This window comes from Falco peregrinus, chromosome 4 (assembly GCF_023634155.1).
Source record: "Falco peregrinus isolate bFalPer1 chromosome 4, bFalPer1.pri, whole genome shotgun sequence".
Taxonomy (NCBI): domain Eukaryota; kingdom Metazoa; phylum Chordata; class Aves; order Falconiformes; family Falconidae; genus Falco; species Falco peregrinus.
In genome coordinates this window covers 15,138,995-15,165,281 of record NC_073724.1, presented here as the reverse complement: position 1 = coordinate 15,165,281, position 26,287 = coordinate 15,138,995, and positions in this window count along the sequence as shown.

Here is a 26,287-nt window from a genome sequence, read left to right as displayed (position 1 = left end):
TTTTCATAAGAAGCAAAGCTGTCATCATATACAGAGTCAGGTTTTCATTTTCAGAAGTCGGTAACAGCCTGCTATCAACACCACCAGGTCAGGATTTCACAGGTTGCTTCAGGGAAAGTTCACCTTCTCTTTCTCCATCTATCTCATTGACAACATACGTCTCAGCTTCTCAGGCTGACAGCAGATTTCCTTTAGGAAATCTCCTTGCTCCAGTAAAGCCTTGATGGACTATGGTCTCACTATTCTTCAAGATTAATTTTTATTGTTAAAAAAAAAATCTTATTCCTATATTACTGGGAAATACTCTTCTTTCAACGAGGTATGAAATCATGATGTAAATGTGTAAGCTGTGGTGCAATTTTCTGCAATTTTCTGAGTACCTTTTCACCATCAGCTTGATAATTTTAAGTAGTTCCAGTTGGAATCCTCATAGATGTGAACAAAGCTTGCTGTGACTAAGGTTTACATAATAACAAAAATGCTGCAAAAAATTTTACTTGTCAAATTTCTAAAGAATTGCTTCCATCTTTCACTCTCAATAAAACTTTAACTCACTCTCATACAATACTAAATCCTAACAACGTATAATTAAACAACAGAGATTGTTCATCATTTGAATTTTAAGCCATTGTGCTGATTGAAGCTGATAAGAAACTTGAATGAAGCTGATAAGAAACTTGAAAACATAAACTATTTATGGCAAAGGAGGGATCAGATCTTGGACATAAGGATTACATGCATTGCCTCAATCATATGACGCTGTTCAGTATGCCCCTAGCATTACACAACTGCCAATGCTTTGTTCTTTAGATCAAGGTAACATCCTTCCCTTCCTGTTACTTCCCTGGGACTTCTGGATGCATTGCTCTGGCTTTTGAAGCAAAAAGCAACTGAAATTAGTAGAGAAAACTGCAGAGGAGGACTTAGGGTGTGAAATCTGGGTACGTGGGCATCGTAGGTAGCTATAACTTGGAGGCCCTTGATAAATATCAGACAGAGGGTTTATTAGAAAAGAAGTCATGAGACAAAGCCTCTCTCTTATATATTAATATGTATGCACTATTTGGCTGTGTTTAAAAAAACTCAAAACACTAAGGGCAACATAAACCCTATATTCATGAGTAGGTCAATATCAAAGATCATGTGTAGATCAAAACCTGGAAAATGCAAAACGTTCAGATTAGTATGCAAAATAAAACATCAGTGTGGAGAGTGGATTTATATGATTATACTATGAATAATTCATTAGCACAAGAAATACAATTAGCTTTTAAAAATGATCTAACTGCTATGCTCATGTTTAGCAAATCTAACATATAGTAACTTCAGGAAGGAAAAGTCCATAATGCAAAAGAATTTAAAACAAATTCCTTTAGGAGTCCAGCTGCCTTATTACTAAGGGGGGAAAGGGCAGTGGATTAGACGGGTTAGCTCATGCCCAGAGTGGTTAACTTGCCTGTAGTCAATACCCTTGCATTTGCAGGTGTGCCCTCAATTGACCTTATTAATATGTGCAACCCTTGCTGGAAACCTTATTTCAGAAACATGAAGCTCTGGTTGTTTGAAGTGGCTCTGACTATGGTGAAGCGTTCCTTAAACTTGTAGGGGGCTTCTTTGGTGCGAGGATGCAGAAGAGCCGAACTATTTTTCATGAGAGAGGCTTTTCTGCACTTCCAGTAGATAGAAAACAGAGGGCTGAATCAGACAGAAGATAATCGATGCTATAGCTGGCGTACTAAATCAATACAATGCTGGCAACTGTAGCTAGTTTTAGCTGAACCTCTGCTTTCCAGAGCAATCACTCCAAGTCCTGACTTGGTCATTTTCAAGATGAAATTGCATCAGGCTCTTAATCTGTATCGTACTGGTTTGATGTTAGCCAGCCTGATACTGATAGTAATTTCCTAGGAGGCTGACTTCTGTCGACCGATACTACTCAAGAAGTGAGCAGAGCAAGTGCAAATGGACAAGAGCTTGCTGTGGAGAAGGCTTCTAGTCGGTGCTTCGCTTCCTCCCTGTATCCTATTTCTGCAGATGGTTTGTGTAAGGGAATACAGACGGTTGTTACCTACCCTTTGGTATTTTAAAAGTATTGTGTATTTGTAACAGTTGTTCTTTCAAGAACAAAGAGTGCCACCGCTAAGTGACATTATGAACAAGAAGCCAAAAGCTGATACAACAATTCAAAAGCATACAAATTAAAGTCGATTGTCAAATGGATTTTCCATTCCATTAAAAATGTCAGGATTGAAAAATTTTGACATATAAAAGATCATATTAAATGTTCATATTAAATTAAGTGGGGACAAACCGAAAAAATAATCCAAACATTGTGCAAAATTAAATTCTGAAAATAATTAGTTTGCTCAAAATGCTTAAATCTAAATACGTTGTTGACATTTGGATCCTTCCTTGGATCCTTTTATTTTCTACTTCAAATAGCAGGTGTTTTTTAAATAAAGCAAAACTCTGTGCATGTTATGTCAAAAACAAAGCATTGCTTTGCATGGTGTTTTACTTCTTTTCAAATGTTATTGTTAACATTATATCATAGCATCATTTATTTTTTTATTATCTATTCAGATAATTTGTCCTAATTAAATTTGCCCACGTCAAATAGCTTTAATGAAAACTTCCAACCTTCTCTAGCATTGCTGTAAATTAACCATCACAGCTCTACTGGCTGGATTAGGAACTGCTATAATTATTATAACTTGACGACTATGTTCTCTTTAAAAATATTCTTGCTGTCAGGTGAGTGACTAACCCCAGATGCACTCTTTTAACACAGGTATTCTCCCTGAATAGCAGTGGGCTTTTGAGCTTGGCCTTCGAACTGTTCAGATGCTTCTGCACACCCAAGTAAAGGAGAGCAGGGGATGGTACCTGGCACAAAAGGTTGAGTGACGCGGACTGGCTGGCTTCTAAACTCAGTAGGGCTATTGGCTTGCCAGAGCAGACTGGCTGCTCCATCACTACAGTGCTCAGTCCTCTGTCTCCTGCCCTGTGGTGCGCCTCTCCTGCCTATTATTGTTTGTGGTTGAGGACAGCAGTTCAAAGCATATTCAGTATTCCTGCAGACTACCAGAGTGCTGTCTGCAGCTCGGGGCTGGGAGGGTGCGTTGCCCATGCCCATATGGTTCTTGGTATGGGAGTCTGTAAAGGCACAAGAGAGGACTGCGCAGGATGGGAGTCAGACCGGGTGCAGCATGGTCCTTGCCGTCTGTTAGCCGAGGTCACTGGTGTTAGCTACCTCCCAAAGAAAACCCAAACTGTCCCCTAGGCAAAGCTCACTGGAGAGGTCCCAGAAAGAGACAGATGTGAACTAACAGTTCAGCAGTGTCACCAGTCTGGAGGCTTGTGCTTAGCTGCTCCCTGGCCCTCTTCTACTCAGCAACATAAATCCTGTAATGTGGGCAAGGCCCAGGCTTAGAAAATGTGACAAATTAATTAGTGGGAAGACACGTCTGAATTTCTTCCTTTTCTCATAAAGAACAGAGATGAGGGCAGCTGTATCAATACACGCACATCACACTGTGCCTTTATTCCCCAAATTTGCTTTGTCTGTATTAGAAAGCTCTGTCAACAGAAAGGCAGCCAGCACTGTGTTAGTGGCAATATTTATTTGGCACACAATGTTCAGTTACCTATTTGTGTTGATGTTTTTGTTCTTACTCAGCCGTGGGAAGGTATCTCCATGTTTGCTGCACTTCTTTGGTCCAGTACTGAGATTTTGTGTTCAGCACTGTAAACAACTCTCCCCACACACTTTTCTCGAAGAACAGTGGCATTTCTAAGCTACATTCACAATAGCTCCATCTTTTTTGTCCCAACTGGTGCTCCTTTTCACACCATTGTCAGACACTGTTGCAAGATACAGTGCTATTCAGCAATTGCTCCTCTGTCAAATTCAAAGAATGCTGCATACCAAATGTACATGATTAAAAAATTAAGTTAAACCCCACTAGCAGAATGCCTTTTCTAATTCTTCATCCACTGCAATATGTCACCCATAACTGTACACTTCAGCTGTGACCTTGCCTTCTGCAGGCACATCCTAACAATCCATTTGCAGAAGAAGGAGTTGTAGGTGCCTGTGAACTCACCTGAAGTGTGTTTTGTTTCAAGATGAATAAGGCATTATTCATAACAAGTTTTTACTAGAGCTGCTGATATAGCAGCTTTGGAAGAAGAGCTGAAGACACAGGATGGAGTTATCCTTAGACACTGCATAGTGACTTCAAGAATGGAAGGAGGACATGAAATGCTATGACCCAGATTTTGAATCTGAAGTACCAAAGACATGACGACAGCTAGGTAACATAGATGTAAAGAAGAGAAGGCACAGCAAGGGGAATTAAGGTGATTTGATCATAATTCACAATCACACACATGAGAAAGAGATTTTTTCATAGCAGAAGCTCTTTTATCTAGTAGGAAAAAAAATCATCAAGACATGCAGTCACTGGAAGCTGAAGCTAGGTAAACATGGCTTGTAAGTAAGAGGCATTTTATTTCATTTATTTTATTGTATTGTAACAGATCATTAATCACTGGCAGAGTTTACTCAGGGACATTGTGGATTGTTTGGTGAGTCTGTCCTGGCAGTGACTCATACCATGGTCCTTTCGTCTTGACACGATTTTCCACATCTAGGCTCCTGCCTTCAGTGCACTCTGATATGTAAACAATAACTCAGTGTTTATCCAGTAACTCTGCTGCACATTTATGAATTTTAATCAACCATTGGCACACTTACATGAAGTGAAACAAATGAGCAGAGTTGACAAATGAGATTTTTGCTTAGAAAGGATTTAAGATTCATATTAATATTCAGTTCCTCTCTAGGACTTTTGACATCAACTGTGTTTCAGCACTTGTGTGGCTGCCTTGAGCCTACATGATTATTTTCTATAGCCCAAACAAGGGAGCCCATTTTGCTAAGCGTATAATAAAAAGGCAGCTGCTGTTTCTGAGAGCTCACAATCTAAGGCAGTGAGAACAAATGGCTGGTAGATGAGGATAAAGTAAGTTTGAACTACATTCAGCAAGGTAAGAAGCACTGTTGACATACCGGTTAACTAGCTGTTGGAGCCACATAATTGGAATCTGTTCCAAAGATGCGGCAGATTTCTGTATATAACGCGGTCCTCACAATTTGGATCGGATTTCTTTTAAAAGCTGTGCCTGGTTTGTCAGCTAATGCAATTTTCCCTCTTTTCCCTCTGCCACCCTGAATCGCTCCCTGACCAAGCTCCCTTCAGGTAAAGGTCTTTGTGTCTTTGATTATTTTATGGCATTTGCTGCAGCCCAGTTTTCATCAGAGGTCTTTCCCAGCAGACTAACAGCCCTATGAATGAAATCAGCAGGGAGGCTCTTCATTATCGCAATTCTGGCAGTGAAGTCTCTGTACTTTTATCACTGTACTGGTATCAATTATTTGGAGCCACATTAAATAAATGAAGTCAGTAACATGAATATGTCATGCCCAATTCATACAGAGGCTCATGAACTCTCTTTAAAAAAAACCCTCTTTTATGCCTGCTGCTTCCCTTATGAATTTTTTGTAAGCTCTGACCTTAGACATTTCTCAATCATTGCAAGCATGCTTAGTTCAAGATTGAATACACATCCATTTTATGTGGGTTGAGGGGGGCAAAAATCCTGAGAAAAGCAGATGGCATTAGAAAAAAAATGGCTTTTCAAAGAAGGTTCAATGACCTCCATACAGATATGACATGTTAAAGTCACTGACTTCTTTTTAACTCAGCACTTGCGTATATATATTTAGTATTATATAATGTACTTGTAAGGGCAAAGCCTTTTCAGCATTTGATCTGCAGTATTTATTGTATAGTTCTGACTCACCTTCCTTGGGTGTAGCCCAGAGTCACCATAATACCAGTAATGACAATGAAATGGGACTGAATTGGCCAGTGCCCTTTGGTTGTTTGATGGGTCACAGCAGCATACTGATTGCTGTTTTCTGCAGCTTAAAGACAATTTTTTTTATTTATTGATTCTGCTGAATCAGAATTAGGCTTGGCAAAGCCTATTCTCCAAGAAACCCCAAACCAGGAATTAAGAACTCTCTGAGATTTGGAGAGTACTTTTCTAAAACATTTCTAAAGAAAATTAACATAATTTGGTCTTAAGTAATAAAAAAATGTAAATCTCTGATACATAGCCTTTTAATTTCAGAAACCCTAAAGCCAGTTCATTTTGTTTGTAATTTAACTGACTTGTTTAAACAGAGTAGGAGAGACACAGAACTGTGATGGGAAAGGAGATTTCCTAGACATTGCTTTGCACATACTCAGAGTAAAAAATCCCTAGAACCTTTGAGCTGACTGAGAGGACAATTACACACAGATGGAAGGAGTAATGGATAAACGCTTTGTGGGAGTATTTGCAAACTCTGAAACTCCAATTCAGCTACATTCCAACAGGTTTCAGCCTCTTTACTGGTAACATTAACCAGGATGGCTTCTCTTTAAAGGAATGTTGAGGAAAGAGTGTTCTAAACTCAAATGCTCTTGCAAATGCACTTCATTCAAACCTGCCTGAGAAGTGTTTGTCTCTGCATGTAATTCAGATCGTCAACCTGGCAGCCGAAAGAATGGCATGTTTCTTAGGTGGCCAATTACACACCCAAAATAAGGAAGAGTGAATAGGTAGAAAACAAAATTAAAATAAATAAAGCTTGTAAATAAACTTGATGAGAATACAACCCGACGAAATGATTATGCAGCCTGTGCTTCATGTTACGATTTGCATAGATACTTAGTGCTTATGCACTCCTGCTGAAATTTACAGGAGGAAATCCCGTCCTGTTACAGAGAGAGACAAAAGTGACAAGTTCAGGATTTTGGATGGACTGCACTGGGTTAGATCTGTGGCTTTGCTAGCACTGTTAGTGGTGTGCAAATCCGAGCAGGTGTTTTTTGCCAACCTCATAAGAAAAACAATAAAAAAGCACAGTTTCTGGAAAGTTATCAGAAAAAAAGGGGAAGAATTCAGATAAGAAATATGCAGCAAATGATGAGTAAAAAGAAAAAAAAATATTCTTTCTTGGTACCCTTGAGTTTGGAGGCTTTATCATTTTATTTTTCACCAATTACTTAAACATCAAGTGAACTGGGAAACTGATTATTCAGTTACCACCTCTGAAAAAACAACTTGACTGCCAAGTCAGCAACAAATAATTTGGAAGTTATTATCACCTGAGAATTTCCAAACCAACCATACCAGATGTTAGTGTTCTTTGTTCAGGAGGCAGAACCGAAGCGCGTAGAGGGTCTTTATGATATATCATATGATAACCAACTTGAAGAGTTTAAGTTAAGAGGCAACAATCCTGTATTCCAGTTTGTCATTCTTCTATCTCTGGATTGCACTCTTTCTGCTTTCTGTAATGTGATGTAAATATACAATACTTCCACAATGGACACTTCATCATGAATTAAGCCATTTTTGATAGCATTCATCCTGAAAAGTTGCCCAACCACAATGGAGATATGAGTGCAAGGCTTTTTTGGTGTTTTGGTTTGGGTTTTTTTGACAATCTGTCTCTTTGCATGTGTTGTCCAGTAAGACAGTCCTTCATCTAACGTGCATTCCAGGCATCATCATGTTATTTCATGAAGTAAGGCTGTCAGGTTTATACTGACAATGACAGGAGAAAATGTTATTGTGCTGCTGTTCAGGGGAGAAAGCGAAAGACAGATGAACCAAGTACACAGCTCACTCATCAGAAATTGCAGGTGTCTCTCAGTTTGGATATATTTCCCCATATTCCTAAACTGTTCATTATCGTTTTACTGTATGATTGCCCTGCAAGTGCTTGTCAACACTGCAGGGGCAACCCTGAAATCAACCTTTCTGAAATCCATGAATTAAAACAAACAATCAGATAAATGCAATGCTATGTATTAAACATGAAATGACACATCTGACTGTTGGTAAAGGCGAAAAGAATTTCCGAAAGACCTTAACTGCAATGCAGGCTGCCACCTCCATTTGCTTCTGATTGCTATCACACTGCACAGATGCAATGATTGAGAATGAAACTTGAATTTGGTGCTAGAAGTCCACTGTAACATCAATCACTTGAAATAAAAATGTCATGCTTATGATTCTTTGGAAAATGCTGCACTTAACTTCCAAACTGTTGCTTTCAGAAAAGGCTAATTCAGGGTTGGGTACATTAATGTCAATGTCCTATAAAAGTGCCAGCTAAAAAAAAAATGTCAGCAAAGACATTTTTTAAGCCTGTGTCAGCACAAAAGGGTGCCTCAGTTGTTTCATCTCACAACAGCTGCATGCTTTCATTGACATTTGTTGCCCTTTCTTTGTGCACTCATCCTAACCTCATAGGTTATTTCCTGGCCTCCCTTCCATGACCTATGACCGATGATGACCTTTAGCTAGAGAATGTGACATTTTGTTCTCCTCTGGCTGACATGTGATGCCCTCATTATTCAAAGGTATGTGAAAATAATGACCTGTACTGACCTCTCAGTTTCCTTTCGTTTATTGGTCTACACTAGGTGCTTGTTCAGCAGATTGCTATGACTAGGTGGTGGGGTGTACAATTTCTTTTGAAGAAGGAAGCTCATGAATTGCACCAACATTTTAGCCCTTTGTGTCTGTTCCTCCATTTGAGGAGCAGGGGATGAGCTGGTGCAGCTGGGGAAAGAGGGTTCAGGGTTCACGGTTCAGTTCAGTTTGAGTGTTGGAAGCAGCTTTGCAAGGCTGGCAGATATGGCCAAAGACTTGTGATCTTAAGGAGTGGCAGTTGAGTCCCAGACTGGGCATCTATCTTAGGGCATCTCAAATGGTACAGGATGCCAGTGATTGTGCTACCGGTTCAAGGCTCAGTTCCCAGTCATCTGAAAGAATGGATGACTAAGTGACCCTAGGAATTCAAAACATGAGTGACTGTAGCTTTCTCATCACTAAGATTTCTACACCTTCCCTGTTGTGACCACAATGGAAACACGGTCACAGTTGCAAGATATACAATTAGTTTAACATGCTAACAGTGCTTTCTTGGGTAAGTTGCTTTTTGCATTTGAAACGGTAGAAGTTTCAGTGTTCTTCAGAAATGCAAGCCCGAACATATTAAATGTTTTTCAAGAAGTAGATTTTATCTCCTGTGAGGTGAGAAAGCCTTAATTGACTATAGTAAATATTTCAAATGCTGAAACTCTAAAGGAGGAACAAACCATTTTTGTGGGGGAGATTGTGATACCAATTAAGAGTTTATTCAAGATCTAGCCAGCATGAATATTTAAACCTTCTTTCCTTGAAGAAAGGATGGTTACTTCATGTCAGGGATGAGGGCATGTATGGAGCAGCATAAGGAACAGATGGCTGCTAAAGACAATTTCTGACTATAAATAGTCCCTATTAAGAATATAGAAATAATCAATTAGGGACTAAGCTCTGTTTCATGTTGCACAGGAGCAGAGCAGAAGAAGAAAATGTTAACGCATATGTCAGTGTGTGTTTCTGGCTGAGAAAGAGATAGCAGACCCTTTCTCACTAAAAGGTTGAAAGCTGCACTGGGTCTGAAGGTTAAGACGGCAGCTTATCAACAGCTCTTTGGAAAAGGTTTTAGGCATTTGGTATGCAGACCAGGAAATGTATTGAAAATCAGGATCAAGATTTTGACCTTGTCTCATCACTCTGTGCAAACTAACACAGAAACTAGGGGAAAAGTCCTAGTAACAGCCTTTATTGGTAAAGCCAGAGCGTTCCCCACCACCTGGAGTTGTACAGAACTTCATGTTGGAACATGTCCACTAAAGGTGTACAAGGTACTAACAACTGACGCCCAGATGTCAGCTGCAAACTTCGAGGTTTGACCTGGACATCTGGGCCTTCAGGCCAGACATTCATCCTGAACTCTAATGCAGCTAAATGACCCACTAAAAGTTCAGACCGACACTTACAGGCCTGCAGTGCAGTGGAAAGGGGACTCTAGCTTTAGCTTAGAGATAGCCTGGCTTTGGGTTGAAATAGAAGAGTTAGTATAATCTGACGAAGAAAAGTATTTTACATATCTTGGGAGAAAATGCTAGCTATAGATACTTCTACAGAAGTGGCCTAACTATGGATATGACTTGCCAGTCATAGGCATATGTCTTCATCTAAAGGAAGCATAGCTGAAAATTTTGGTACTGTCCTCTGTCTACCAATATCATCTTTGTCCTGCCTGCACTCATCTTTGCTGTAGGTCTGGGCAGAAGACTGGAACCCAAGAACGGCAGAAAGAAATGACATCTCAGATATGTCACATCTATTCTGTTAGTCATTTCACAAATGCCCCTGGTATTACATTTCTGAGGGCTAGCTACTGATGGATTAATTGGAAGAAAAATAAGAGCATATAAGTGGAACCTAGCTGTTGCCAGGCAGTCCTGTCCCTGACCTGACAGTGCTCCAAACCCTGTCACCGAGCAGGGCTGTTACATGAATCCTGCCATTCCCCTTTGGCTGACAGTAATTTTCACGTAACTTGCACATGGAATGCTTTTAAAAGGATTCAGCTAAGAAATAGACATGCTTTTATGTGTGACCCAAGCCCAGATCAGATGTCTGATTGCTTATGACCAATCATATAAATGAACTAACACACGAGGGCAACATAACTCTGAAAGGTCTTGTAGAAAGCTTGTGGAAATATATTTATCAAGTGCCCAAAAGATTGTGACACATGAGATCATGAGTTGCTTTTAACTGTTTTGGCCAAGAAAGACAACTTGTTTGTATGGCAAGAACATGAGTATAAGAGAATAGCACTAAGGTAAATTTTTAGGCCAAGAGCATGTTTAGATTTTATTGTCTTTGTTTTTCCCCCAGAATCACAGTCTCAGAAATATTCTATTTTTCTTCCCCTCCATTTCATTTGCCTCTCATTGTTCAGGAGCTCATAGGGCTTCACTCCTCCCAAGATCCATAAATCAGATGATTAACTTTCAGTCCAAGACTGTTTTATATGAGCAGAAGAAATCTAATTGGAATACAATCACCCTCCTACTGCTTTTCACAGCTTTCTTTGCATCCCTATGTGATCTGAATTTCAGATATCTCCTTCTCAGAGATATTTATTTTCCCCCATCATGCACTGAACCCAACTGTGCTGCTATCTTTTTCTGCCCTTTTAAGCTCTGGCTGTAAATTAACCATTATTCAATTGAAATAAGTTCCTTTAGAGTTCATAAACAGTATTTCAGCGTGATAGCTTTCAGACTAGTTGCACAGGAACAAACTGCCTAATCCCCTGAATATGAGGGGTTAATACCAGCTTAGTTTTCAGCTCTTTCAATATGTGTGCTTAGGGGAGAAGCTCTTTTGTAAGATGGGGTGCTGGATGAACTGAAGGAAAAGGGGAACCTGGAAATACAAAACTCCATTTGCAGGTGTTGGATGAACTCCAGGTTCGAGAATCTTTGCGTTACACTTATGGTTACTTCTTTTGATTTATGCTGATAGAGATTTAGTACAACTGAAAAATCCTGCTGATTATGGACCGATTCTTGCCCTGCGATTTACTGGCTTATATTAATTTTTTAAAAAAGAAAGTCAAAACCTTTTCTTATTAACTAAGCATTTAAGGAAACTGGCAGCCCAAGAGTCCTGAACATTAAAATGCTTCCTTTAACCATGCAACCCACAAGCAGTACAAACCTTTCTTCAGTTTCTCTCTTCCTGCACTCCAAGCCTTCACATCTCCAGACCAAAAAGGGCATGTCTATGGGAGAAGTTAATACTCATGACTCATGAAATAATACTTGCATTTCTTCTCAGATGCTGTCGATGCAGTGATTTGTTTGTATTTGCATATGTTACAAACACCAACCTATCTGAGAAAAAAACCCTGCAACTTTAAATCTAACAACTTTTACACATTTAGACATTAAATGAAAAAAACCCTTTATTATTACCACATGACCATGAACAGAGGTTGAACATAACAGGCATCTTCCCTACAGCTCTATGAAACCTGCAAGATAATGCATTTTTCTGTCCACATCCTGAGTCATTTACACCAGGGACCCATCAGAGAGCATCGCAGTTTCCAGCCTCTCCTCTCCTCTTCCAACAGACACCAGGTTGCTGTTCAGGTTGAGGAATAAAGGTACAAAGGTATATGCCTGGATTTCATCCTGATGTTGACTCCAGACATGGTGAGATGCCAGCTCCTCATCCCACAATTTAGACATAGACTATAAACCCATTAGGCAACTGAGTGTCATTTAAATAACTACATACCAAGCCTAGCTTTGCTTCTCATGTTTTCAGCAGTCCCAGCCACCTCAACAGAGCTACTTGTACAAACATCTTGGGGAATCTGACCAGTCAAGTGTTAGAACAAAACCTTACAACCAGTTACTTCTGAGTTTCAAGTGTAACATGGATGTTGAATTGAATTTCTAATCTAAAGTAAAATTAATGATTAAAATGATTAAGCCATTAAATAAATACATCTCAATTCACAGCTAGTTGTGAATCAGTGAAAGGCCAATTAATCAAAAAGAAATAGACATCTCATTTTCTGGGCCTTCACATGCATTGTTTTACAGTGGTAGAACTTTTCTTACTTAGGTTTTCAGCAGTCTGAGGGAAAGGAGGATCTGACTTAGTGTAGCAATTCCGCTGACATGATAAGACACTTTTCTAGTGCCCGTTTTTGTTCGAAACAGCTTTTCGTCTCTGGATTTTTGGATAGCTATTTTCCAATATAGCGGAGAATATACAGTGGGGTCTAAGATTAAATTTCTCTCACCTTACTTCAGGTATCTCTAGTATAAACTTTTAAATCTGAACCAATCACTAAATGCTCCCCTTATAATTTTCTTTAATGGGAGATTCATACAGCCAAATGAAAAGTCGTATTTTTCCCACTACTCCATGGAGCCAAAGTTGATTAACTCAGAGGTAAAGATCTACATTTAATCAAACTAATCCCCATCCATGGGTCTGTCTTCAGAACATGCTTCTCTGCTCAATATAGCAGTGCTACATGACAATGTCCTCACTGGTGCTCCACTGGAAGGAACTTTTTGTTCAATATTCTCTTGGTTCTTAGTATTTAATTAAATGGGATTGTCATGGGGATACAGTCTCAGGGTAGCCTTGCTTTCTTTCTCTCATCCACTCATATACAGTGTATACTGTACAATACTTTATGTAAATAAGTTCCAAGCAAAGTTGTGTACAATACTTTATGTAAATAAGTTCCAAGCAAAGTTGCTTGTCATTGGCACAGGCAACTCTAGAGGCAAAACCACACAGAATTTGTCAGTGAGAACTCTGTCATTAAGGAAATTTGTCTGCACCCTTGCAGTGATTTGTAGTGCACTTGACTGTTTTCTGCCTATCTCTACATATATTGTTTTGTTCATAAAGTGAAAAAATATACTCTTGGGTACCTTTTCTCCAATTACAGGTTTTATTGATATCATACCGGAAAGCTGGTTTCAGCTCCTGACAAATGAGTAGCACAAGAGAAGGATTTGCTGGATGTCATCTCTATTCAAACACTGATAAAGTGCAGCCAAAACAGGGAAGACAATCAAAAGTTTTAAAGCATTGCTGGAGAAGGAAAGAACTAGACAAGAAACCACTGCTTGGCTGTAATGAAGAAGTAAAACTGGACAACTATCAGCACTTACGCTTTGTTTTTACAGTGAAAACATAAATACATACATATAACCTGACTTTGTGAAACATGAACCTGAGGATAAGTTTATATGACACAGTGTGTAGAGCTACCTGAGTTATTGTGGACAACTTGAGCATCTTAGCTGTTATCCCAGAAATACCAGGAGAGCATGCTGATACACTTCTACTTCCCTGCTATCTGAACTAGTTTGGTTATCTCTATACTAAATTGCTGCATACCACTACACACACTGCGACTGTCTCTCAGGTTCCACTATCTTTGTTGGAACTGAGGTCTGCTTAAAAATTCACTGGTTCAAACACTGACCACCCAGTCAACTTCAACTTAAACAAAGCTACCAATAAAGCTCCCAGTGGGCCCAGGCTCTGTCATATCTGCTGTCTGAAATGGCCAAATTTTTAAACTGTAAGCATCACAAAATCTTTGGTTTACTTTGAACTACTGAAGGAAAGGAAAATAACCTATCATCCATGAAAAATTCACACACAGCTTTAAAAACGTTAGCCACACAGAAATACTGGTGTTATATAAAGTGTTCTTCATGAAACAGGGGGAGATTTGTCTGAAATTAGCAAGAATTACAAAACCTCCTACTCTGAAGGTGAAAGGAGAAGCAAAGTCATAATTATATAAATGACTATGGGGGAAACTGTTGCTCTGTATAGAGTGTGGGATCCAAGCAGTGTCAAACACTACTTGGAAACAGCTTTCCTGAAGCTAGAGATTTGTGTTCTTTTTTTAAAATTTATTTTTTCTTTTTGTTTTTTAAAGCTCCCTGGAAAGATTTCTACTGGGATGTATACCCCACCTGTACTCTCAGAGTGAAAGATTCAGATGCTCTCTAGTCTTAACCTGATTTAGAGGCATCACTCTCTTCCACCCTCTCTTTACATCCTCACTCTTTTTCACCCTTGCTTCATTGGTGTGATTCTTAGTATGGGCCTATAACACCTGCAGAAGAGCTGGACTACAGGGTTTATATATTTTTAGGCCCCACAACCATATTTACTCAGGGTAAACTAGGATTATAGTCCATTCTTCTGGGACATGTGGCAACAAAAACAAACAGAAATATGACCTTTGAAGGGATCTAAAATCCAATTGTGTCTTACATCATCTTGCCTCAATTGACTCAAGAAACATACAAACACATAAGAATACAGCACTTGCACACATTATCAATCAAATTTCTTAACCCTTCTGGAGTAATCCAGGAATCTGAATCAACAGCATATTCTCCTATAGGTCAAGCAGTGTCTATTCCCTTGGTTTGCTTTTCTACCCTCTCTGCTTTTACAACTTGCTTCCATTTTCTCAGCAGTCCCCTGCTGAGAAAAAGGCATCTCTGTTACAAAAGCATTTCCCACTTTTGTCTTCTCTCACCATTTGCACACATCTCTTTCCCTTATAGTTTGCAGTCAGATCAGCTGACCAAACTAATTTTGTGGCTAAAGCATTCCTAGAGCCATGTAAACTGCTGGGACATAGGGCATGGGCTGAGAGAAGGCAGCTCTTCCTCTTTCTGCGTGGCTGACTTCAGCTTAAATTGAACAGAAAACCATGCCGAGGCTGTATAAGATTTTGCTTTCGGGTATATGCCTGAACATCTTCACTATAGGGTTGTCCACAATGGGATTTACAGTTGCTACTGGGAAAAAAAATAGAAATCATGCTTTTTTCCTGGGTTTCCCCTCTTCATTCTTGTAGATTTTAAAGTGTACAGCATGATATTAGCAAACATCAAATTGGCACGGCAGTGACTGCTGCACATCTAAAAGAACAGTTAGGTGTGTACAGTCACAGACCCCAATAAATATTTCAAAGGATAGAGAAGAAGTCAACATTTGCTAACCATCATCATGTGTTGCATTTGGTATCCTTACTGTAAGGAAAAAGAAATACAGGTCCCTAGTACTGCTGTGATAACTGTTGACAAGTGCTGACGTTTAAACAGCAACCAAACCAAGACCTGACTCTGCAGTGCCCCCACAAGTATCATTAGTCACCTACTCCAACCCAATAAAATCAAGTGGGATTGCTCTCTCATGACTGCAGATTTCAGGATCAAGCCCTCAGTGGGAAAAGGATCTCTCTTGAAGTAAGATCCTGCTCCACTCATGCTAATGGGCATATTAAACTGCAGCATGACAGAGCTTGTAGTATAAACATAAAGTCTGTAATTTTAAGGCACTAAACTGTTATTAAGCCAAATATCTACGGTATTTTAATTTAAAACTTCAAAGAATACAAAGAATGGGCAGTAGGCATTCTTGCCATTAATTAAAATACAGTTGGTGTACAAAGCACAGTCCATGAGACAACTGAAAACCCAGCAACCGACACCCAGCACTCCAGTGGACTTAGAGGAAACCAAAAAAGCTCTAAAGCCACATCTTTCAATTTGACATATTCTTAAAGGTAAATCTGTGTCACACCCTGCCCCCTCACCATTCAAAAACTTGTCAAAAGCACTTATCATCAGAGATGACTTGTCACTACTTCAGTGAAGTTTGGTGGCATCAATTTCTTTGGGTTTTAAGGGAGGGAAAAGTCCTTCATAGAGGACCTCAACAGTTTTAAAGGAGCTATTAAGCTTTCTCTTGTAAATATATACATTACCCGATCTTTCTATAATGTCCATTACATAAATTTGAATTAAGTGACTTTTAAGAACATTGATTATTGATCTGATAAACTATAATGGCAAGCTATCAGGAACTATTGTGTAAATAACCATTTTTAAAAATTTGTTATGTCATAAAAATTCTTATGAAAAGTACTTATGGTACTTTACATGCTGAGTAACCACTTTTCAACATTAAGTACTTCAGCCAAAGATACATTTTTAAATTAAGCAGCTTTTAATTTATATATGATTTTAAAAGAATGCTTTTAAACCACTCAGCATATACTTTTTTGTACTTGAGTAATTTTAAAATGGCCAAGCCAGTGTGTTTTTTTTTTAATCCCTGAGAATGAAGGTAATAGTAAAATAGGTGATCGGGTGGCTGTACTAGGCTCATCACTGTCTCTTTGTGACCATACAGCTTTTGTGACAATACATATTGACAAGTGTGCATAGGTCCAAAGAAGAGCCTTTCAGCTCAAATCTCAACAACTTCTTTGGAGAATTTGTTTTTGTCAGTTCATTTCTGGTAAAGATGGAGATACCATCTATCTATGTTTGAATTTAGAAGGGTCTTCCTGAACAGACTTTACAGCATGTAGTAATGGAAGTAGAGGAGTTCTCTCCTAACACAAGTGATCTGCCATGTCCTGCTAAGAGAGGGCGGGGGGGAAAGCAAAAAAACCAAACAGCTGAGAAAGTGAAGTTGTTTGAGATGAAAGGCACTGGCACAGAAAAGCCTTCAAGTACTGGAGTACTGAATGGGGGGTAAGTGAGAATACAGACAAACGATGCTAAAATAAAGCAGCTACATTCAAGCAAGCAGACATGCAATGAGGAAGAATGGTGCCTGCAGTCAGAATGCTGTGGATCAGGAGTGGAGCCCACAGAGGAGAAAACAGAGGTAAAAGGGTGATGCAGATCCCACCCACATAAATTTCTCCTGCTGGTGCGTTCACTGAAACAGCAATACACTGCTAGAGGGATATCAGTTCCCTGCGACATAGCCATTTTGTTAGACTCACCCAAACAGCCTAACTGATAAGCCAGAAAGCATTTACAGCACCAGCAATGTAACATCGAACATCAGAGAATTTGATAGGGAAATTATTTTAGCAAAGATACTGGCACGGAACAAAACCTAAACAAACACACAGAGATGATCAGAGAGGATATTTTCTGTAGGTGTTTTGGATGCTGTTGTTCTAAGTGGAGTCACATCGCTGAACAGACTCAGCACCACTGCTTGTGAGGGCAATAGTCCAGACTGTGACCCAGAGCTACCTCACGTTGCAGTGGGGACCTCTGTCCTTTGACAGCGGGAACTTCCTACACTTGCATATATGTGCAGAGCTGCAATGTACGTACTCCTTCCTGCAATGGCATTTGGTGAAATTGTCTCACAATGAGGCTCTGCACCACAGTGTTGCAGGAACCATACTGAGGATGGCTCCAAGACAGTTCTCAGAGGATATGGGAAAGATCCCTGGGACTGGAACTGAACCCAACATTACCCATGTTCCTCTCAGGTTTTACTTAAAATTGACTTGACACATTCAACTAGCACAAACAAGAATGACAGGGAAGGATAATTGCACGGTAAATGCACGGCAAATCACTGTAAGGAGGAGTTTCGTCAGGATAACAAACTACAGCTCATGGAGAGCTGTTTGTTGCACAGGCCAGCATATACAGAATTAAAAGCAAAGTCAAGCAGAAGTGGCGATGTCTTAACTGTCTGCTTTTATTTCTGTTTTTATCAACAGGCACTTAGTGTTGCTTCTCTCTGTCATGCCACCCATTACCAAGTAGGATATTTTCTACATAGAGTCAGAAGACATATCTCTACAATGAGAATATACTTCAGGGTAGCTTAACACTGCCTCTCTCATGCCTCTCTCACTGCACTTTATTTTTTAATCTCTGGTGTACTAGGAACATAAGCCAAACAGCATGTGTACCTTTCAGAGATAACCTGGAGTCAAGGTGTCTCACAAAGAGTTGCCAGCACAACCAACATGAACTTCGGCCTCACATGGCTCGTTCCGATTTGCCCAGGCTAAGGCCTCATGTTCCCACAGCAGATGCCAATGCCTTGCGTGTGCTTGCTACACAGATACTCCGAGAGAGTACTTAGGTATGCATTTACATGCATATTTGCTTTTGCTCAGCTGCTGTTTGTGGGTTTTTTTGTTGGTGGTTTGTTGGTTTTTTTCTTTTTTTTTTTTTGGGGGGGGGGGAATGTGTTGTGAGGTGTGTGGGTGTGGGTGTGAAATAATGGAAATTCCACTTGTTATTTTGGTGGGAGTTTAAAGTTCTGGGAATATCTCCCAATGCACAACACCATGCTGTTTCAAACTTTCAGCATAATAAAATGCTGAGAATGTGACTGATTAAACAGAGGTGAGCACATTAGGAACTGCTCTGTATATATTTGGGAAAATAGATAAAAGTTCCACCTGTCTTGACTACAGCTGTGCTCCTTCTGCATTTAATTTCCCTGAATGTTCTAGAAAATAAGTTCCCTAACAGCTTAGCAAGACCTGAAATTGTTTCTAATGTTTTTGCAAAAATTTTAGGAAGCATGAAGGGACAGTAAAGTAAACCTACTTTAACACATTGAGGTAGATTCAAAAGGGTTACACGTATCCACTCAGAAAGCAAAAGCCAGACCCCTGGCCCTTTTGTCCAGCAGGTTTAAATGCCACATGCTCATGACAGATGTCTTGAGAACAGTCTAATGACCAACACTTATTTGCTGCAACATAACACGTGATTTCAGGGGAGGAATAAGTTTTTAAAAAAGTGCTTCGATCACTGAAATAAAAGCTCCTGTTTGTCATCTGTCACAACAGCATAACTTTTTTTTGGTGCATTATAATTTTTCAGGAATATTATTTAATATTATTTGTGAATGTCTGGTGGATTATGGGTCCTGTACAGTAAAAAGCATGTTTGATGTCAGCAGGAGTTCATGAGCAACCTAGGAAAAGGTCATCTTGGTGTCAAAGGCTGCAAGAAATGTCACATACTTTCTCTTAATTAATGCAGGCTAGGAGAGAATCCTCAGGGAAGACCCAAGATCAGAAGAAGGAAACAGACATTGTTGTACCAATTAACACTGCTTATTTGAGCGTCTCCCTGTTTGTGATTACCCCAATTTAACCAAACACGTAATTTCTAGGCTACATTAGTTTATCATAAGTGAGTCCACTTGGATGAGTGTTCATTCCATATTTAAATATAGATAGACCCATCCTTGCCAGGTGCTGACTTTGCTCAGCTCCTACTGAAATTAGCAGGGGCTCAGCATTTTGCAAGAATCATTTAGCAGTACCCAGAATTGGGTTCTTTATGTGTCTTATACATCAAACCAAAATCTGTGCTCCTGTAATGCCCATTTGCGCAGCAATGCATATTTCTTTTCACTCATTTATTAACAAACAGACATCCACTTGGTGTTTCTCCTAAACAAATGTTAGTGGCTGTCACTACTAGATACTTAGGCAAATTAAATGTATTCCTATTCCCTTTTGCACCATAGCAATATTATGCAGTGTACTTTAGCTTTCAGCTTTTCCTTACGTACAGAATATTTATAGCTCATTTTGGAGTTGTCATCCAAGCACTTGGGGTCATTTTCTTATTAAACAGTACAATATTAAAGCAATGGGGCACAGCAGGTGGTGTGTTTCTGGCTATTTTGTCATGCCTCAGGCTGAGTTGCCATCTTCCACCCAAAATAATGTCATACTGAATATTAGTACAAGAAAAAAACCCAAACCTCAGTAAAAAGAGATCATTTAAAAAAAGAGATGTTGCACTGTAAGTTCCAAACTTACATGGGGCCATTTTTCATGTGGGAGCTCTTCAGAGAGCTAAAGTGATTGATTTTTATAAAAGTTGGCATGCATGACCAAGGGCAGATGGTGCATAAATTTGGGCCCCGGTCTTACATTCTGCTCCGTGTAGGTGGACCACTGAACTGCTGTGACTGAGAAAAAAGAATACAACCTTGAATAGATACAAGGTTCCTCAGTACCATGATCAAACTGTAGGACTAGGACCCAAACTTGCATTGCAATAATAATTTTAAAGCCAGCTTTTGACAATACATTCAAGCATATAAACCAGAATTTATATGCTGCTGATTGATCATGTAAAATGTGTGAGATATCCCTGCTTAAGATACACCTTGTGCTATTATAGATTGTGTGATAGATGATTGCTCATACACCCTGCTAAACATTAGGTCCTAGCCATCATAACTAAGAAGAAGATATTAAATACCATCCCTAGCTAAATTTATTCCAGTGATGACTAGAGGGATGACAGAAAGGTAAGGAAATAGGGTTGGGCACTATAGCAACACAAGGACACTGTCCGGTTTCCTTCAAAAGACAATCCACATGGCTCCCCATGTCAGCTGACTATTAGTGGATCCCATGTCTTCTCTTTTACTGGATCTTCTATTTTACATTTGCTATGTTCAGCTGATTTTCCACCACTGCATCAATCTAATGCATTAGTTCAAAGCACACTGTCATTTCATGTCTGATGACACTGAAAATATAGCATGCTCCCAGAATACATGCCAACAAACTAATGAATCACGTGAGCCAAATGTACACAATTTCTTTATCATTTTGTTGTACATTTACGTAGCAAAGAATAGACAGTCTTCAAATAGTAACAAGCCTATAAATCTCTAGTTTGTTTAGCATTTTCCAAACTGGAAAATGTCTGGCATTCGTATATTTTTCTCTGTGGGCCTCCAGAAAGGCATGTAAGGATGAAGAAAGGGCTTGATGGGGCCACAGAAAAGGGACAAATACATGGGAAAAGCTCAAAGGAAAAATTCAGTGTTCCTAGAGAGAGCAAATCAAAGAATGCAAAAGAATGAATTTAGCAATCTTGGGGAAAAAGGATCAGATATATTATAGATTGGGGCTCTCACAATTTACAGGCTTTTTCTAACATCTGCAGTAACCAATCTACTATTCCAAACTGTAACAGCAAATACATTTCTTTGCTGTCTAATTACCATGGGATTATCACAATGCCTCTCTCACAGAGAGTGAATTGTCCATTTAAGAATGGGAGATAGCAGAAGTGCACAAAATTAAACAGCAGCATACTGCATCCATTTTTAAAGCATTGCCTATACCATTCAATTTCTTCAGTTTGTTTTGCTGTGGGCAGACTTCCGAAGCAGCCTCAATCTGTATTTCAGTTTCACAGGATCTTTTAGCACTTCCAGAACTGCTGTGAACCTGGACCACGCCTGCCAGCTGGGATGGTAGAAGGATTCCCCATCATTAGCTCAGAAATGAATGAGTTTGACTGCTGGTCCTAGAGCAGCTGGACTAGGTAACTGTACAGAGCAAAGGAAACACCTTGTGAAGACTCCATATATTCCTAGTTACTACTTTGTTTTACCTGGCTTATGAATATTACATGAACAGATTTTGGCTCACACTGGAAGACTCTCATGTAAATATCTATGGTAACATAGCAACAAGGGATTTTGTGCACAAGACTGGTTTTCTAACTAATTTCTCTTGATTTCTAAGATTATTGGCTCTGGTGGAAAAAAAAATGTAAATGGTTAGTTCATCTTTGAAACTTAAGCTCATTGTTTCTTAAACATTTTCAACAGTGGTTGTGCAAAATAATTATGGCTTCATTCTTTAGTTACAGATGTCCTGAGGACATTTTACATTTGGCTTTATATTGAAACAGTATCATTGCTAAGATATTCTTCAAGTGGCCATTCTACAGCATGTCTTTTCTAGAATTTATATTTTAAAATTAATCTTGAAACCCTTCCATCATATATTAAATAGGTGAGATAAAGTGTAAAAACAAGGGCTGTACCTGATACTTGAAAGTTGCTATTCCTGACAGCACTTCATCTTTTTCATACCCGCATTGGCTTTTATCCCGGCCCATCTATTCCTTAATGTAAGTGTTATAAATTGTTGTAAAGTGCCATAAAATATAATAAACATGAATCAATATTTCTTGGTTAAAAAACTTAGAAATGCTGATGAAGCTCAGGTTTATTATAGATGTCCTGAACCCACAATGTGCCTTTATTTTTTTTACCTTCATCATTTTTTCAGGTCTTCAGTTCGTGTGTGCATACACATTCTTTCTTCACAAATCAAAGAGGCAGTGAAAACTAAAATTACTAATGCAGAGCTAATGAAGCATCTAACATTTTAACCAGTTGTTTTAGGCAGGCTATCCTGTATATGCAGGGTTGTTACATTTGGTATATATGACCCAATTCAAGCACATTCCTTATGGATCTAGTGAATATTAAGCATGTGCACAGCACCAGAAAGTTTGGGGATTACTCAGATGCTTAAAGTTAAACATACGCTTAAATGCTTTGCTGAATCAGGGCTTTAATGAAGAAGCATGGCACAGTAGTGCTATTTGCCATAAAAATTCATCATTGCCATGGATCTCTGCTCATTAAAGAAGATGCTATGATTTGTGTTTAAAATATGAAAGAAATATGATGCCTGCATGGTGCATTAAATACCCAAGCATACACATGCATTTAAATTCTTGCTATCTTTTTAAGGATATTGTTGTGAATTATGTTCTTGTATATGCAAGAGCATCCTTCATAGTGAAACGACAGTTCGTTTCCACATCCAGCTGATGCTCTTTACATATTATTAGTATTATTTATCCTCAGTCTGAAACTAATGATGGATTTCTTTGTCCTCGGTTGGTTTTGTGGTTTCTTCACAGGAACCAACATGGGCCGTGGCATTTCCAGGGACACTGGAAGACTCTCCCCAGGCCAAAGCAAACTTGGGCCCCTTCCCCAGCTGTGAGGGGAGGTACCGCCAGGCTAACCTAGGGGCTGCAGCTCCTGTCAGCGGGCCAGTCTGGGGGTGCCCAAACCATCCCTGCTCCCACCGGCTCGCTGCCGCCCGCCTGGGACAGGGCTGCAGCCCCGTCCCGCTTCATGGAGGCTGGTGTGCGCCATCTTAGTGAAAGTCACGGTGGACTGCCCCCGCTGTGAAACACGCCTGGTGCCATCAGTGATACAGCCCTGGAGAAGGGAAACGACCCTGCTCTGTCCCGTTGGTTGTCACCCAGGGATTTAAGGCCCCCTTTAGAGCTGTCTGGCAGCTGAAAGGAGAAATACTGCAACAATGCCGAGGCACTGCTTTTGTCCAGGCCCTTTGCCCCACACTGCCTGGGAAGGCAGCCTCGCAGGGGCAGGAGCAGCCTTGACCACGGCCTCGGCGGCCATGAGGGAGCAGCTGGGGAGAAGCCTGGGCAGCGGCTGCCGCCAGCCCAGCAGCCTTGCCCTCCAGGCCCTGCAGCAGCCCTTCCCCAGCCCGGGGTGGCCGGGTGGTTGCCAGCCCTGTCGGGGTCCCTGTCCCGGCCCAGCTCACCTCATGGCTGGTAGAGGAGGGAGGGCACCGCACTGCCCTGCAGCCCCACAGTCCCCTCCACACCGGGCCACACTGTTTCCAAAGGGAAAGAAATCCTGACAGAAACCTACTGTAAAAGATCCACATCCCGGTAAAACAATATGGCTGCTTTATACTATGACAATAAATTTGACCGAGTTTTCCTGGGACAGGGAGGTTGGCAAGGGTCAGAGTGACAGCTGCAGCCTTGTGCCACACACCACAACATGCCTGTGCTGCCCGGCCATTCAGACTGGGCATCCCTGGCTGAAAATGAGGCCACTAAAGTGGAGGAAAGATAACGTGTATCTAAACTATTTATTGTCATGCGTTGTTTTTTTCCATTCAGCTATTTATAAATGTGATAGTCCTCTGTTTCTCCTGCCTCTTTCAGCACCCCAGTGAAGAATGTGTGAAAAGCTCTAATTTCCCTTGAGGAAAAGAGTTAGTATCTTGTGATTTCAGTGAAAAGCTGTGTTCACACTGTGGTCAATAAATTCCTATAGACAACTTTTCCCCCTTGGAATTCTCTTATCTTGTTATTTTGTTAATGCTTGAGACAAATATTCCAGCTTAGCAAAGATGTGGTGGAAAGCTGTCCCATTTCTTGCAGGTCAGCTTCAGAAGGAGGATGCCAGAGCTTTAGCAGACTCTCCTGGCATTAGGTTTCCCTTTTCTTTCATGAAAACTGAAATACTCTTGGTTTCCTTCTGACTTGGAACAAGATCAAATTTCAAAATATCCAAATCCTCCATGAAACAGCATTACATCTTTCTCTAGAGCCCCGGTTGTTACTTCTTGTGATGATAAATCCCACCAGTATCATAAAAAGAAATTTTTTGTTGAGGAAAAAAGTTGAAACGTCTCCCCAGAACAAATCCATAACAACTTCCTTTTCTGCAGGCAAAAAACTAGTTTGAAATAACCAAGCTGAAAAGTTTCTGCCTCAGTGGTTGAACTGGTTCTGCATTCACACCTCACATCTCCGTGAATTCCCTGGTGAAAGGAGGCAGACCTCAGGGATGACCACAAAGGAAGGCGCAGCTCCAAGCCAAGTGCCCCCTGAATCCATGTGCCAGACTGCTGTGTGGCAATTCCAAAGTCATGGAAAGATCCTGCACCCTTAAAGTCTGAGGATGACTCTGAGCTTTACCCCATCAATAAACTCCAGTGCAGGTCTGCATGAAGAATTTTAATTACTGCCTTTAGATACTACGTTTGAAAACTATGTTCTTTCTAAGAAGGTCAGCAAAGGAAAAGTTTGACAGTACTGTTCTCTCTGATGATACTATTTTTCTCCATCTTTTGGAGATGGTTGTATATATGCCTTTTTTTTTTTTTTAATACGAGGTTTTTCCTGTTAGTGAAGCAGTGTCACTTTACATGTAAGACTACTTATTTTCCAATAGTTAGTTTGGTTTTCATAAGCTAAACATAACTGTCAGCACTATATTACAGCACTGCTGTACAGAACACCACAGCAGTGCTGCTAATCTGACTGACAGCATACAACGAGATGGAAAGAAAAGCAGAAAGAAAAGTGGTTTAGCCTGATGAGAAGCTGCACTCAGGTCTTAGCAGAAAATTCAGAGCAGGAACTGCAGCCACAGTGATTAACAAGGAGTTTCCAGAAGTTAATATACCGGGCAAAAGGGTTGCTCCTTTGGAGGCTGAGCACTGGAGAGTGGAAGTTAAAATGACTTGTGCACCATTGAGCTGGAACGTGCTGCTCCTGGGTCATTGATCTGCTCTGCTTTGGCAGGGCACCGCTTTGGTATTGTTAATTTTCAATGACATAAAGACTTGTATTAGTACAGGAAGCAGAATTGAAAGGCCAGAGACTAAAGAGAAGACAAAAGAGAGGCCAGTGGTAAACACGGAGGGTTCCAAAGACTGTGATGCAAACCCAGAAACAAATACAGCCCCTGAACAATGAGGCATTCATTACTTCATGGATCAAATGGACCAGGCCAGAACCTCAGCTGCCATAGGGTAGAATTGTTTATTTGATATCAGGGAAAATAGGTTCCCATGAACTGGGAGAGCAGGTGATCCACAGTTCACATAGGCAGTGAAGCTGTATATAAGAATGACTTTTTTTCCCCCTAAAAGGTGAGTGCACACAGAATTGTACAACACAATTTTTTATAAATATTTAACATCTAAAGCACACTACCACTGCAATCCCTTTTTATGACCCTTACTATAATGATAAGTATGGAAAGGTGCATAAACCTCAAAGAGCTATTCATTTATCAAGAAGAGAGATGCTCATTCTAAAAACTAGGGGTAATAATTTATTGTTTGGATCTTCTGTAATAAACTTGAAATAATGCCCTTAAATTTCAGAATTTTACTGTCAGTGAGACAGTCGTTAGTTCTTATGACTGAATTTCCATGCTGTAACATTCATCAGCATCTCCAAACAGTCCTCCTGTACTTTTCCCCAGGCTTTATATTGCAGTGGGTACGCTGCCCTAGGGTCTCAGTGGCACAGGCATGCTCACAGCTTCTGTATCTTTTAAA